Source organism: Cryptomeria japonica, chromosome 10, assembly GCF_030272615.1.
Source record: "Cryptomeria japonica chromosome 10, Sugi_1.0, whole genome shotgun sequence".
NCBI lineage: Eukaryota > Viridiplantae > Streptophyta > Pinopsida > Cupressales > Cupressaceae > Cryptomeria > Cryptomeria japonica.
In genome coordinates this window covers 55,054,127-55,071,847 of record NC_081414.1, presented here as the reverse complement: position 1 = coordinate 55,071,847, position 17,721 = coordinate 55,054,127, and positions in this window count along the sequence as shown.

Below are 17,721 nucleotides of genomic sequence, written 5' to 3'. Positions count from 1 at the left end.
GTCCAAATGATGTCTATGACATAGCCAGGTGTTTTCCATATCATTCCAAGTGTCGGTGAACATTATGTCCTGTCAGTGTACCAAATACCAGTGACTGTGCATAAGTCACTTGCTTTCCGGTGAACATTGCCAATTCTTCAAAGTGCCAGAGTTGATAAGTGATAGTAGGTGTTGACATCAATGATAAACCTTACCAAAATACCAACAATATCCCCCTTTGGCATTGATGGCAACACAAGATGGAAAAACTATCAAATTTCCAAGACAAAAATGCCAAATACCAAAACCCAACAATCTCCCAAAAAGATATGATCATAACCAGAGAATCCAGATATAAACAATCCCCAAAGTAACAATCTCTCCCCTCGGGAGTGACATGTTTTTCTTGTGTTTTTCCATATACCAATCTCTCCCCCTTTGACATCAAATGCCAAAGTCAATATAAAACCATTCTTAGATAAAAAATACCAACCAATTCACTATACCAACTACTCCCTCTGAGAAGTAGCTTTCTCATCAAAGTCGGAGTAAAAGATTTCTCTGTTAATTTTGTCGGTTGATAACAAACATCAACTGTCTAAGTCTCTACCAGTGGGGGTATGACCCCAAGCTAGTCTTTGAGATATTCAAAGGTCTCCTTAGGCAAAGGTTTAGTGAAAATATCTACAATCTACTCTTTAGTATTCACATAAGTTCCAATTTTATTTCTTTTGCTTCAACATTCTCCCTTAGAAAATTTAGTTTGATAGAAACATGTTTGGTTTTAGAATGTAATACTGGATTCTTAGATATATCAATTTCTACAGTGTTATCACAATAGATAGTAATAGGTTCCTTGCATTTTACCTTTATATCCTTCGATATTTGCTTAAGCAATAGTACCTGTGTACAGTTAGTTGTTGCTGCAACATATTCTGATTCTGCTATTGATAAAGATGTACAACTTTGTTTCTTACTCAACCAAGAAATTAATCTACTACCAAGAAAAAATGCTCCGTCGATGGTGCTTTTTCTATCATCCACATCTTCTGCCCAATTTACATCTGTGTATGCACATAATTCAAAGTTTTCATCTCTAGGATACCATAATCCAAGATTTGTAGTGCCTTGTAAGTACCAAAAAATCCTTTTTACTGTTGATTCATGATTTTCTCTAGGATTACTCTGAAATCTTGAAACAATCCACACTGTATTCATAATATTAGGTCTTGTTTGTGTCAAATATAGTAAACCTCCTATCATAGATTTGTACCTAGTCGGATTAACAAGTGTTGATTCATCTCTTAGTGATAATTTGTCATTTGTAGTCATAGGTGTGCTTACCGGTTTAGAGTTCTCCATCCTATATTTCTTTAGTAACTCCTTCAACTACTTGGATTGACTCAAGAATATACCTTTATCAGTCTATGAAATTTGCAATCCTAAAAAGAATTTTATTTCTCCAATCATAGACATTTCAAACTCTTGCTGCATTTCAATAGAAAAGTCTTTACATAATCTATCTTCTCCTGCAAAGATTATATCATCAACAAAAACTTCTATAAACAAGATGTCATTATTAGTCACTTTGTAATATAAGATGTTGTCAACATTTCCTTTAGAAAAAAACAATCTTCAAAAGATACTTATCCAATCTTGCATACCAAGCTCTTGGAGCTTGCTTCAATCCATACAAAGCTTTCCTTAACCTACAAACCATATCTTTGTTATCCGTCAAAGAAACTCCGTCAATTTGTTCAGTGTAAACTTCTTCTTCAAGATCTCCATTCAGAAATGCACATTTAATATCCATTTGATATACTTTGTAGTTCTTGTATGCTACAAAGGCCAAGAATAATCTGACTACCTCAATTCTAGCTACCGGTGCAAAGCTTTCATTATAATCAATTCTTTCTTTCCGAGAATATTCCTTACACGCTAGTCTTGCTTATTCTTGATTACCTTACCATCTACATTAAGTTTGTTATTTTTCTCAATTTTTTCTAGTTCTTCTTCCATAGCTTTAATCCAGTGTTTATCTTCACATGCCTCATTAATTGATGATGGTTCAATTTGAGAAATAAGACATACCTCTTCATTTGCCAGTCTTCGTCTTGTCATAACTCCTTTATACTTGTTTCCATTTATCTGATCTTTAGAGTGATTTAGTTTTACATACCAAGGTGTCTTTTTTTTTTCTTGTTCCTTAGTTACAGTGGAATTTACAGATGATACCAGTGTAACTGGATCTTCATTCTATATCAGTGGATTCAATGTAGATTCATTTATCAGAATCTCTATTGCTGGTTCAGAGTCTATATACCTTGAAGTTTCTCTGAATTGTTCATCAAGCTTTACATTTGTACTCTCAACAATTTTCTGTAATATTTTGTTAAAACATCTATATGTCTTGCTCTTAGATGAAAAACCAAGAAATATTCCTTCATCACTTCTAGGATTAAATTTGCCAATATACTCATCTCTTCTAATATAGAATTTGCTTCCAAATATTCTGAAATATTTAAGAGTAGGAGTAATAACAAACCATAGTTCATGAGGGGTCTTATTGGTTTCTCCTTTGATGTGAACTTTGTTGAATGTATAGATCGATGTGCTTACTGCCTCTCTCTAATACACATGTGGTAGATTTGCTTCGGATAACATACTTCTAGCTGCATCCAAGATAGTTATGTTTTTCCTTTCTACAACTCCATTCTGCTGTGGTGTCTGGGGTGCTGATAGTTGTCTTCTGATTCCATTCATTTCATAGAATGCATTAAATTCCTTAGATGTAAATTCTCCTCCTTGATCTGATCTCAGACAATTGATTTTCTTACCAGTTTCATTCTCTACCATTGTTTTGAATAATTTGAACGTCCCAAGTGCTTCTTATTTTTCTCTGAGAGAAGTAACCCAACACATTCTAGAATAGTCATCAATGATTAGAATGAAATGTGTATCACCTTGTAGACTTTTAGTTCTAGCTGGACCACATAAATCAGTATGAATTAAGTCAAGAGCATTAATTGATTTTTCTGGAATACTTTTAAAAGTAGCTCTAGCTTGTTTTCCAAATTGACATTCCTTACATACCGGATTGTGAGGTTTAACAATCTTAGGTAAATCTCTAACTGCCTTAGAAGTACTGATTTTTACCATTCAATCAAAATTTACATGACAGAGTCTCTTATGCCATAGCCAACTTTCATCAATATGTGCAATCAAGCATGTCTTTTCACTGTTATTCAAATGAAAGATATCACCTCTAGTTTGATTACCAGTTGCAATTTCCAAACTAGTTCTGTTCATAATTTTGCATTTTCCATTCTTGAATTGTAATTGAAACCCTTTCTCAACTAATTGACCAACACTCCAAAGACTATGCAAAAGCCTTCCACATAGTAAACATTGTTAGTATTATGCTTACCATCAAGAGATATTGTACCTTTACCTTTGATCAAACAAGCTTTGTCATCTCCAAATCTCACTAGGCCTCCATTATATTCTTGAAAGTTCAAGAATTTGGTTTTATCACCAATCATATGATGTGAGCATCCTGAATCAATGACCCATTCATCCTTAACTTCTATTTTAGTTGCCAAGGCCTGCTCTACCAGTTGAACAGTAGGTGCAGGTTGATCTTCTATTATAGCAACAAAAACCCATCCATTGTCTGTAGGATCTTCATCAAAATCATCAGTGACTCCTTCATCGGCAAGATAACAAGTTTTATATTTATTCTTCATAAATCTGTATCTCTGATATTCAGGGTTAGGCTTTTATGTTCTTCTATCTTCTTCTCTTAGTCTAGCATGTCTATTAGGGCATCTAGAAGCCATATGACCAATCTTATTATAGTTAAAGCATTTAAAGGGTGCTTTACCTTCATACTTACTTCCAACTAGACCTTTAGGCATTCTCCTTGCAAATAGTGCTTCAAGTTTTTCAAGTTCTCCATTTTCCCTCCTGCTTCCCTCAAGTTCTCTTGCATAAAAGGCTTTCCAATCAGACTTGTCAAATAATGGTGTAGATGATGTTGATGCCTTGAAAGCTAAATCTGTCTTTATAGTTCCAACAGGACCAAATTCCTCAATTTCAAAAGCTGAAAGTTTTCCAATCAATGTATCCCTAGTTACTGATGTATTAGGCATTGTTCTTAACTCATTTATAGCAGTAACCTTCATTTTATATGCCGGTGGCAATCCTCTTAAATATTTTGAAATAATTTCATCTTCACTTAAGGTTCCTCCACAACATTTAATACCCAAAACAATTTCATTAACTCTTTCCATAAAAGTAGAAATCCTTTCATCTTATTCCATTTTCAGATTTTCATACCTGACCCAGAAGCTTTCAAGTTTTGCAATTTTGACTATGGAATCTCCTTCAATTAATGTTTCTAGATGATCCCAAATAGCTTTAGTAGTTGATCTATTTGATAATCCCATGATTTTTTGATTTGTTAATGCGCTCAAAAGTGCTTCTCTTGCTTTGCAATCATTTTCCTCATCTTTAGCCAAGTTTGGTGGATTAGGTTGATAGGTTGTAGGAGTTGTATAGCCATTCTTTGTAACATCCAGATGTCCTTTCCAATGCAATTCAAATGTGTCTCCATTCTGATCTTCCATATGGCATAGTTGGTTCCATCAAGTTTAGGACTGTCCTTCCTGAAATAGTTAGTAGACATTGGATCTCCTCAAGCTATTAAACTTCTGCAAAAGAGGACTATGCTCTAATAACAATTGTTAGGTCTCGGGGACAACTGAGAGAGGGGGGGTGAATTAGTAGTCAAAATAAATTCAAACCAAAACAACTTAACCAACTTTAATGATTAATACCGGTAAACTAGTCTTTTATGCCGGTTGACAGTTTTATCAGTTAATTATAGTACCGGTAAAGATTAATGAATGAAATAGAAAGACAATAACATCCACAACACATAACACCAATATTTGTACGTGGAAACCCTGTAAGGGGAAAAACCATGGTGGGAAACCTTACCCACAATCAGATGATACTACTGCAGAGAGTATGTGTATACAAATGGGGTCTGCACATGCAGAAAGGGCAAGCACCTAGAGCTCACTGCTCATACACAAATAAGAGTCACACTGACTACAATTGGATGGTTAAATCCAATAAGGATGTACTGCTCAAATTAGCATCTTACTATGATGGATTTAGTACTGGTGTAGTTTTGATTGTCTTCACAAAACCCTTCTTCAACCTTCAAATGATGTCTGCATGTATAGCTCTTCTTATTCTCACATATACTTTCATACAATTCTTTTTCGCATTCCACGCTTGATCTTACAAATAAGATCTTACATTTATATCATAACCTAAGACCAATTTTAGTAGGTATGCTCTAAAGGATATTACAATAAAATCATTTTACAAATAAAACAATGTCCGATGCTATAACAGATTCAACATGTCGGCTCAATGCAATTACAACATTAATAAAACATCTTCATAGCATGACGTGCTGATCTAGAATAGATAAGCTTGTCAGTGCTTATTCTGGACCTATTTGCCGGTAATAGCAAATATGCCAATGAACAAATCTCCAAGACAAAGTGTCCAAATGATGTCTTCGACATAACCAGGTGTTTTCCATATCATTCCAAGTGTCGATGAACATTATGTCCTATCGGGTTACCAGATACCGGTGACTGTGCATAAGTCACTTGCTTGTCGGTGAACATTGCCAATTCTTCAAAGTGCCAGAGTTGATAAGTGATAGTAGGTGTTGACATCAATGACAAAACCATACCAAAATACCAACTTATTATTCAAAGAGGGAGAGATATTGATATTTGGAGCTATATGTGGAAGATTGTTGGATGTCTTCCAAAGGGGGAGACTTGTTTGGTATTTCTTGGTACTTAGATGTTTTTCACATCTAGTGTTTCCATCAATGCCAGAGGGGGAGATTGTTGGCCATTTGGTAGAATTGATTGTTTTGCATTGATGTTTTGTCATTAATGTCAACACAAGCTATTTTGATGCTTTACCGACACCCTTCTAGTTTTGATAGGTTGATTAGTTTTTGGTTAACTTGGATCCGACATGATCTGGTAGACTCCGGCATAATCTGGTGATGGAATTGGCTTGTTCATAATGCTCATACTTATATTTGGTGAGTTGGTTTTGGTCTGATGATTGGATGTTATCCTGCTTACTTAAAAGATTGATTTTTGTTTTTGGTGAGTGTTTCACTGGTAGAGCTTTTTGGTGGAGATCTTTGATGCATTGCATAATTGGTGTTGGTGCAGCTTCTAATGGAGTTTCAGGATGTTGTTGGTGATCATGTTCAAGACTTGATGTTTGGAGGTCATTGTCAAAACATGTGGACCTATACTTGGTCCCGATTGATCTAGGTTATGGGCCGACATTAATGAAACGTGTGGATAGGACCTATTGTTGTATTTTCGGGATGTCTTGTGTGTTGGATATTATTTGTTTGGTCTAAGGTAGATATGGTTTGTAATTATGCAATTGGTTTATTGTCTGGTGGCTGACCGGATTGTTTATGGTCGAGGGTTTGTATAAATAAGATGTAAGATCTCATTGTAGATCATCATGGTTATTTTAAGAGGTCATGATCAAGGAATGTAATGTGTGAATAATGTAATATCATCTAGGTAGAGGAGTTAGTCGATCATTGGTTATCGAATTGGGTTTGTGTAAGAGGATTTAGTTCTTTGGTATTGGGCTTAACTAGAATTGTACTTAGGCATAGGAGATGCTATCTTTTGTAGTTCAACACTTCTCCAGATTGTAGTCTGGATTTATATATAGTTAGTGAGACTCCTTTTATGATGAGCAGTGTGCTCTAGGTTGTTGGCCTTCCTGCAAGTGCAGGCTCCTTCATTATAATTTAGATACTTACTGCAAAAGTATTATCTGACTGTGGGTAGGCTTCCCATCATGTTTTTTCCCTTTACAGGGTTTTCCATGTACAAATATTGGTGTTGTGTGGATGGCTTTTATTCTTTGATTATTTTTTATGCTTAATTGTATTAATTGCTATTCCGGTATTATTGTTTTCGGTTCCAATATTAAATTTTTAAATTGCTAATGCTTTCGATAATCTTTGACAACTGATTCACCCCCCGTCCTCTCAGTTGTCTTCCAATTATCTGAACTGTCTAACAAAAACTTCATGCCAAATGTAAACAAATCATAATTCAGAATAAATCATCCATCCTGTGTATGTGTTGAAGTTGCAATATAGCCCGATGAGCAATTTTCACAATGGTTTCCCTAGTACGTTGTGATCCTTATTTGCTGTTGTCAGAATGTTAAAGTGAGAGGAATCCTTCCCCTAGTCATAGATAATTATTGATGTGGATTTATACATTGATTACCAAGCCATGGTGGGATATGATATGGATAATTGTTTTTGGATAATCAAGGACAGTGACTATGCTAAGTATGTTCGGAATAATGTTGCATGTACAAGTGTTGGAAATGGCCATTAGCTGAGACTAGATGGATGAAAAGATAATAGAATTGATAGATAGAGGAGTCTTTCTCTCACAAATAGCACCTATTGCTAGGTTTTCACCATTTGTTTTTTTTGCACTTTTTGGTTTGTTTTTTTGTTTTTTGTATTTTTTCTACATTTTTTATTTTTTTGCTTTTTTCCTTGATCTGTGCATTGGACAACTCAAGTGTAGAATTTATTTAGATGGATGTTGTTAGTTGGTTTATCAAGCACATCCCCCTCTGAAGTTGACAACTAATATGCTTCTGATCTATAGGCTGATATGATGACAAAGGGACGCAACCAGTTATGCTCAAACTTCCCTTTCTTTTCCTGATCTTGCTGATTTCTTAGATTTTCCTTTAGTACAAGATCACCAACTTTGAAAGCCCTTGGGACAACTTTGTGATTATAGCTTCTGTACATTCACTCCTAATATGCCTTGAGATAGTCATAGGCATGTCGTCATTTTTTATAAAGAAGCTCTAGTTCATGCAACCTATTTACTCAATATTCCTCATTTGGTATGAGGCCCTTCAAAGATACTTAGAGAGATGGGATTTCTACCTCAAGAGGTAGAATTTCTTCTGAACCATACACCAATGAATATGGCATAGCCCTTGTAGGTATTCAGATACTAGTCCTATATGCCCAAAGTGCCAAATTGAGTTGTACATGCAAATCCTTGCCTACATCATTTACTATTTTCTTGAGGATTTTTCAGGATTGTTTTGTTTGATGCCTCTGCTTGACCATTTTCCTGTGGGTAGTATGGTGTGGAGAAGAGATGTTGGATTGTAAATCATTCACATAGTTCTCATACATCTTGATTCTTGAAAGGACTCCCATTGTCTATGATGATGGAACTGGGAATGCCATATCTGCAAATGAGATAATTGAGAATGAAAGATGAGATATGTTTTCCAGTTATAGTGGTCATTGACACTACTTCAATCCACTTGGTGAAATACTCTGTTGTAGTGATAATGAACTTATGCCCATTCGAAGAGGAAGGATGAATTTTCCCTACAAAATCAAGTCCCCATTGATAGAAAGGCCAAGATGTGGTGAATGGGTGTAGCTCCTGTGTTGGTGCATGGATGAGATTGTCGTGAATTTGGCATTTAGGACATTTCTTAGCAAATTGATAGGACTCTCTCTCCATGGTCAGCAAATAATATCCAATTCTCAGAAATTTCTTGGAAAGAGTAGGACTGCTTGAATGCATACCATAGATACCCTCATGAAACTCGTGTAAGGTAGCATAATATTCATTATGATTGAGGCATCGAAGAAGAGTACCATCTAGACCTTAGTGGTAAAGTGTGTCAGTGGTTAAGGTATAGCAGGTGGCTTGCCGAATGAAGCTACGATTTTGGTTGTGAGATAGGTCAAGTGGGAGAGTATTTTTTTTGATATAATCATAGATTGTCCCATATAGAGGTGAGTCCGAACCGGTTAGGGCATAGATGACTTGGATGCGGAATCATCATAGGTTGGGGAAAACAATTTCTCTACTAGGAATTCATAATGAATCTATTTATCTAGAATTTGCAGTAGTGAAGTGATAGTGGCCATTGCATCACCAGCTCTGTTGTCCAATATTGGGACTTTCTCAAAGGTTATGTGCACAAAGTACTATTTGAAATCATCCACCATTCTCTTGTAAGGCATTAGCTTATCATCCTTTGTCTGATATTCATCATTGATCTGATTGATAACTAATTGAGAATCCCCATGTAGACTCTCACATCTGTGATTCTCCATTCCATAGCCATTTTGATTCATGTTACTAGGGCTTCATATTCAGCAATGTTGTTGGTGCATGGAAACATCAGTCTATAAGATCTTGGAATTGTGTGACCCTCTGAAGTGACAAAAAGGATGTCGTCACCCGATCCATATTGTGTATAGGATCCATCAAAGTATAGGGTCCATTGCTTGGGTGTGACAGTGAGTACATCCATGTTTGGAAATTCCACCTGCAATGGTTGTTAGTCTGGTAGTGGTGCTTCTACCAGTTGATCTGCAATTACTTATACTTTGATAGCTTGACATTCCATGTATTGGATATCAAAATCACTCAAAACCATGACCCACTTAGCTAATCATCCTGTGAGAGCTTCCTTTCTAAGTAAATACTTGAGAGGATTGACTTTTGCTACCAGCTTGATTGTATGGGCTAGCATATAGTGGCAGAACTTTTGAGAAGTGAACACCATTGCTAAGAAAGTCTTCTCAATGAATGTATAATTTAACTCATATCCATTCAAAGATCTGTTTATGTAATAAATAGCCCATTCTTTGACTTCTAGACCTTCTTGTGCTAGCAGTGCCCCCAATGATACTTCAATTGTTGATATATAGAGAATGAGTGGCTTGCTTGCTATCAGTGGTACCAAAACTGGCGGATTCATCAAATATTGTTTGAGCTGGTGAAATGATTCCACACACTTGTCTTCCCATATGAAAGGTATATTTTTATGAAGCAGATGATTGAATGGGAGATATTTATTTGCTAGCTGAGCTATAAATTGCCTGATGAATTACAGTCATCCCTGCAGAGATTTGAGTTGGCTAATGTTCTTGGGAGGTGGCATTTACATGATATCCTATACCTTTGCTGGATCTACTTTAATTCCCTTTTTTGACACAATGTAGCCTAATAGTTTGCCCAATGTGACCCCGAAGACACACTTCTTAGGGTTTAGTTTGACCATGAATTTCTCTAATCTTTGAAAGAATTTTTCCTAGTATGCCCAGATGTTCTGCTCAGGTGAATGATTTAGCAAACAAATCATCCACATAATCCTCCATGAAGTTATGCATCATATCATGGAAGATTGTTGTCATGGCTCTTTGATAAGTTACCCTAGCAGTTTTCAAGCCAAAAGGCATGATGTTCCAACAATACGTTCCCCATGGATAGGTGAATGTAGTTTTATCTTGATCATTCGGGGCTATCCTTTTTTATTATAGCTAGAGAAATTGTCCATCAATGATAACATTGTGTGGCCTGCTGTTAGATCCACAATTATGTCAATGTTGGGCAAAGGAAAGTCATCCTTCAAACATGCCTTGTTGATGTCTCTAAAATTTGTGCATATTATGATGCTTCTGTCAAGGTTTGAAACTGGTACAATGTTTGAGATCCATTCAGCATATTCTATAGGTCGGATGAATCTGACGTCTAATAACTTCTTTAATTATGCTTTGACCAATAATGCCACATGCGGATTCATCTTTCTTAATTTCTGATTGACCGACTTAGCTCTTGGAGTGATGGATAAGTGATGCATGATTAGATTCAGATCTATTTTGTGCATGTCAGCATAAGACCAAGAAAAAATGATTTTCTTTTCCTTGAAGAATTTGATAAAATCTGGTTGTTCCTCTTCTATGAGTGATTCTGCTAGATGTATGGTTTTGATTGCTACTTTAGTACCAATGTGTATTGATTGAGCTAGCTCAATTAATATTGGTGACCTTTCTTGATAATGTTAAGGAAGAGTGTCAAGTCTCCCATCTTTGGGTGCCTCAAAAAGGTTTTCACCTCCAAATGCATCCTTTATTTTTACTTTCTGGTGATCTAATACTGCCATTGACTGGTTTTCACCATTATATCCCTTGTTTATTGTTGGTATTTTGGTATGGTTTTGTCATTTATGTCAACACCTACTGAAAACAAGCACTTTGGAGATCCAACAACATTCACCGGCAAGCAAGTAAATTGTGCTACAATTACTGGTATATAGTTCACTGGCAGGATATAATGTTCACCAGTATTTGGAATGATATGGAAGACACTTGGTAATGTCAAAAACCTCATGTGGACACTTTGTTTTGAAGAATTAATCATTGGTATATTCATATTTGCATATTTGCTTTTATCGACAAATAGGTCCAGGTTATCTAGGGTTACACCAACCGGTTTATCTTTTCCAAATCAGCATGGCACACTATGGAGATGATTTATTATTGACATAAATGCATTAAGCTAACATGTTTAATCGGTTATTGCATCAGATATTATATTGTTTGTAAAATGAATTTATTGTAATATCTTGTAGAGCCAACCTACTAAAATTGGTCTTAGGGTATGGTATAAATGTAAGATCTTATTTGTGAGATCAAGTGTGGAATGTGGAAAAATGAATTGAGTAAAGGTATATGCGAGATCAAGAAAAGGTATACATGAAGACATCATTTGAAGGTGAAGCTAGGTTTTTGTATAAGCATATCAACATTACACCAGTACTGAATCCAACATATGAAGATGCTATTTTTTGCAGTACATTCTTATTGGATTTAACCATCTAACTGTAGTCAGTGTGACTCCCATTTTGTGATTGAGCAGTGAGCTCTAGGCTATTGGCCTTTCTGCATGTGCAGACCCCATTTATGTACACTTACTATTTGTAGTAGTATCATCTGATTGTGGGTAGGTTTTCCCACCATGGTTTTTCCCCTTACAGGGTTTCCACGTACAAATATTGGTGTTATGTGTTGTGGATGACTTTGTGTTTGTGTTTCATGCATTAATATTTACTGGTATAGCAATTTACTATTAACACTATCTACCGACATACTTAACTGATTTACCGGTACTAAGCATTAAGTTGGTTAATTGGTTTTTGGTTTGAATTTATTAGACAACTGATTCACCGCCCCCCACCTCTCAGTTGTCTCTGGGACCTAACAATTGGTATCAGAGCCTAGTCCTCTTTTGCAGAAGTTTAACAACTTGAGGAGATCCAATGTCTACAAACTACTTCAGGAAGGACAGTCCTAAACTTGATGGAACCAACTATGGGATATGGAAGATCAGAATGGAGACACATCTAAATTGCATTGGTAAAGACATCTGGGAAGTTAGAAAGAATGGTTATACTACTGCTGTAGCTGGTTAGACTGCTCCAACTACCTTAGCCAAAGATGAAGAGAATGATTGCAAAGCAAGAGAAGCACTTTTGAGCATATTATCAGATCAACAAATCATGGGATTATCAGATAGGTCTACTGCTAAAGCTATTTGGGATCATTTGGAAACACTAAATGGAGGAGATTCCATAGTCAAGATTGCAAAACTTGAAACCTTCCGAGTCAGGTATGAACATCTGAAATTGAAAGAAGATGAAAGGATTTATGCTTTTATGGAAAGAGTAAATGAAATTGTTTTGGGTATTAAATGTTGTGGAGGAACTCTGAGTGAGGATGAAATTGTTTCAAAAATCTTCAGAGGTTTTCCACCGGCATATAAAATGAAGGTTACTACTATAAATGAGTTGAGAACAATGCCTAATACATTAGTAACTAGGGATACATTGATTGGAAAACTTTCAACCTTTGAAATCAAGGAATTTGGTCATGTTGCTACTATAAAAATTGATTTAGCCTTTAAAGCATCAACATCATCTGCTCCATCATTTACCAAATCAGACTGGAGAGCCTTTTATGCAAGAGAACTTGAAGAATCCAAAAAGGAGAATGAAGAGCTTGAAGAACTTGAAGCACTATTTGCAAGAAAAATGCCAAAAGGTCCAACTGGAAGTAAGTATGAAGGTAAAGCACCCTTTAAATGTTTTAACTGCAATAAGATTGGTCATATGGCTTCAAGATGCCCTGATAGGCATGCTAGACTAAGAGAAGAAGCTAGAAGAACATACAAGCCTAATCCTAAATATCAGAGACAATGGATGATTCTGATGAGGATCTAGTAGACAATGGATGGGTTTTTGTTGCTATAACAGAAGATCAACCGGCACCTACTGCTCAACTAGTAGAAAAAGCCCTAGTAGCTAAAGTTGAAGTAAAGGATGAATGGATCATTGATTCAGGATGCTCACATCACATGACTGGAGACAAAGGTAAATTCTTAAACTTTCAAGAATATAATGGAGGTTTAGTAAGATTTGGAGATGACAAAGTCTATTCAATCAAAGGTAAGGGTTCAATATCTCTTGATGGTAAGCATAACATTGACAATGTCTACTATGTTGAAGGATTAAAGCATAATCTTTTAAGTGTTGGTCAATTAGTTCAGAAGGGATTTCAATTACAATTTAAAAATGGAAAATGCAAAATCATGCATAGAACTGGTTTGGAAATTGCAACCGGTAATCAGACTAGAGGCAATATCTTTCATTTGAATAACAATGAAAAGGCATGCTTAATTGCACATATAGATGAAAGTTGGTTATGGCATAAGAGACTATGTCATGTAAACTTTGATTGCATGGTAAAAATCAGTACTTCTAAGGCAGTTAGAGATCTACCTAAAATTGTGAAACCTCAGAATACAATTTGTAAGGAATGTCAATTTGGAAAACAAGTTAGAGCTAGTTTCAAAAGTATTCCAGAAAAATCCAATAATGCTCTTGATTTAATTCACACTGATTTATGTGGTCCAACTAGAACTAAAAGCTTACAAGGTGATAGATATTTCATGCTAATTATTGATGATTATTCTAGAATGTGTTGGGTTACTTTTCTCAGAGAAAAACCAGAAGCACTTGGGAAGTTCAAACTGTTCAAAGCAATGGTTGAAAATGAAACCGGTAAGAAAATTAAATTTTTAAGATTAGATCAAGGAGGAGAATTCACATCTAAGGACTTTAATACATTCTATGAAGAGAATGGAATCAGAAGACAGTTATCAGCACCTCAGACACCACAATAGAATGGAGTTGTTGAAAGGAAAAACAAAACTATCTTGGATACAGCAAGAAGTATGTTATCAGAAGCAAATCTACCACATGTGTATTGGAGAGAGGCAGTTAGCACTACTGTCTATACATTCAAAAAAGTTCACATCAAAGGTGAAACCGGTAAGACCCCTCATGAACTATGGTTTGGTAATACTCCTACTCTTAAGTATTTTAGAATTTTTGGAAGTAAATGTTATATGAGAAGAGATAAGTATATTGGAAAATTTGATCCTAGAAGTGATGAAGGAATATTTCTTGGTTATTCATCTAAGAGAAAGGCATATAGATGTTTTAATAAGAGATTGCAGAAAATTGTTGAGAGTACAAATGTAAAGATTGATGAACAATTTATAGGAACTTCAAGGTATATAGACTCTGAACCAGAAACATAAATTGTGACAAATGAACCTATACTGAATCCAGCGGTACAGAATGAAGATCCAGTTACTCTGGTATCATCAGAGGATTCCACATTAACTGAAGAACAACAACAAACTAAGACACCCCGGTATGTAAGATTGAATCATTTTGAAGATCAGATAATTGGAAACAATTTTAAAGGAGTTATGACAAGAGGAAGATTGGCAAATGAAGAGGTATGTCTTATTTCTCAAATTGAACCATCATCTATCAATGAGGCATGTGAAGATAAAATTTGGATTAAAGCTATGGAAGAAGAATTAGGACAAATTGAGAAAAATAATACTTGGACATTAGTTCCCCAGTGTAAAGATAAAAATATAATTGGAACCAAATGGGTATTTAGAAACAAACTTAATGAAGATGGTAAGGTTGTCAGAAATAAGGAAAGACTAGTGTGTAAGGGATATTCTCAGAAAGAAGGAGTTGATTACAATGAAACCTTTGCACCGGTAGCTAGAATTGAGCCAGTTAGATTATTCTTGGCTTTTGCAGCTCACAAGGACTATAAAGTTTATCAAATGGATATTAAATGTGCATTTTTGAATGGAGATCTTGAAGAAGAAGTATAAATTGAACAACTTGATGCATTTTCTTTGACAGATGACAATGATATGGTTTGCAGGTTAAGAAAAGCTCTGTATGGATTGAAACAAGCCCCAAGAGCTTGGTATGCAAGGTTGGATAAGTATCTTTTAAAGATTGGGTTTACTAAAGGAAATGTAGATAGCAATTTAGATTACAAAATAACTAATGATGACATCTTGATTATTGAAGTATTTGTTGATGATATAATCTTTGGAGGAGAAGATGGATTATGTAAGGAATTTTCTATTAAAATGCAGCAAGAATTTGAAATGTCTATGATTGGAGAAATAAAATTCTTTTTAAGATTGCAGATTTCACAGACTGATAAAGGTATATTTTTGAGTCAATTCAAGTACTTGAGAGAATTGCTAAAGAAATTTGGGATGGAGAACTCTAAACCGGTAAGCACACCTATGACTACAAATGATAAATTATCTCAAAGGGATGAATCTACACCTATTAATCCAACTAGATACAAATCTATGATAGGAGGTTTACTGTATTTGACACAAACCAGGCCTGATATTATGAATGCAGTATGTATTGTTTCTAGATTTCAGAGTAATCCTACGGAAAATCATGAATCAGTAGTGAAAAGGATTTTTCGATACTTACAAGGCATAGCAAATCTTGGATTATGGTATCCTAAAGATGAAAATTTTGACCTATGTGCATACATAGATGCAAATTGGGCAGGAGATGTAGATGATAGAAAGAGCACCACTGGAGGAGCATTCTTTCTTGGAAAGAGATTAGTTTCTTGGTTGAGTAAGAAATAGAGTTGTACATCTTTATCAATAGCAGAATCAAAATATGTTACAGCAGCAACTAACTATACACAGGTACTATGGCTTAAGCAAATGTTGAAAGACATAAAGGTAAAATGCAAAGAACCTATTACTGTATATTGTGATAACACTGCAACAATTGATATATCTAAGAATCCGGTATTACATTCTAAAACTAAACATGTTTCTATCAAAGTGAATTTTCTAAGGGAAAAAGTTGAAGAAAAGGAGATAAAACTGATTTATGTGAATACTAAAGAACAGCTTGTAGATATTTTTACAAAACCTTTTCCTAAGGAGACCTTTGAATATCTCAGAGATCAGATTGGATTCATACCACCACTAGTAGAGACTTAGACAATTGATGATTGTCATCAACCGACAGAATTAAAAAGACAAATCTTTTACTCCGGCATTTGATGAGGAAGTTACTTCTCAGGGGGAGTAGTTGGTGTTTTGTATGAAATTGAATTTTGTAGCTTTGGCATTTGATGTCAAAGGGGGAGAGATATCTATGAAAAAACACATTATCTTTTGAGGAAAGATTGGTATTGAAAATAAATCTTTGCATAAAACACATGTTGCTCCCAGTGGGAGAAATGGAGATTGTTGGTTTTTGGTATTTGGCATTTCTGTTTTGGCACTTTGATGGTTTTTCCATCTTGTGTTGCCATCAATGCCAAAGGGGGAGATTGTTGGTATTTTGGTATGGTTTTGTCATTGATGTCAACACCTACTAAAAGCAAGCACTCTGGAGATCTAGCAACATTCACCAACAAGCAAGTAAACTGTGCAACAGTTACTAGTATATGGTTCACCGGCAGGATATAATGTTCCCCGGTATTTGGAATGATATGGAAGACACTTGGTAATATCAAAAACATCGTGTGGACACTTTGTTTTGAAGAATTAATCATTGGTATATTCATATTTCCATATTTGCTCTTATTGGCAAATAGGTCCAGGTTATCTAGGGTTACACCGGTAGGTTTATCTTTTCCAGATCAGCATGGCACGCTATGGAGATGATTTATTATTGATGTAAATGCATTAAGCCGACATGTTTAATTGGTTATTGCATCGGATATTATATTGTTTGTAGAATGATTTTATTATAATATCTTGTAGAGTCGACCTACTAAAATTGGTCTTAGGGTATGGTATAAATGTAAGATCTTATTTGTAAGATCAAGTGTGGAATGTGGAAAAATGAATTGAGTGAAGGTATATGCGAGATCAAGCAAAGGTATACATGAAGACATCATTTGAAGGTGAAACTAGGTTTTTATATAAGCATATTAGCATTACACCAGTACTGAATCTAGCATATGAAGATGCTATTTTGTGCAGTACATTCTTATTTGATTTAACCATCCAACTATAGTTAGTGTGACTCCCATTTTGTGATTGAGCAGTGAGCTCTAGGCTATTGGCCTTTCTGCATGTGCAGACCCCATCTATGTACACTTACTATCTACAGTAGTATCATCTGATTGTGGGTAAGGTTTCCCACCGTGGTTTTTCCCCTTACAGGGTTTCCATGTACAAATATTGGTGTTATGTGTTGTGGATGACTTTATGTTTGTGTTTCATGCATTAATGTTTGCTGGTATAGCAATTTACTATTAACACTGTCTACCGCCATACTTAACTGGTTTATCGGTACTAAGCATTAAGTTGGTTAATTGGTTTTTGGTTTGAATTTATTAGACAAATGATTCCCCCCCCCTCTCAGTTGTCTCCGGGA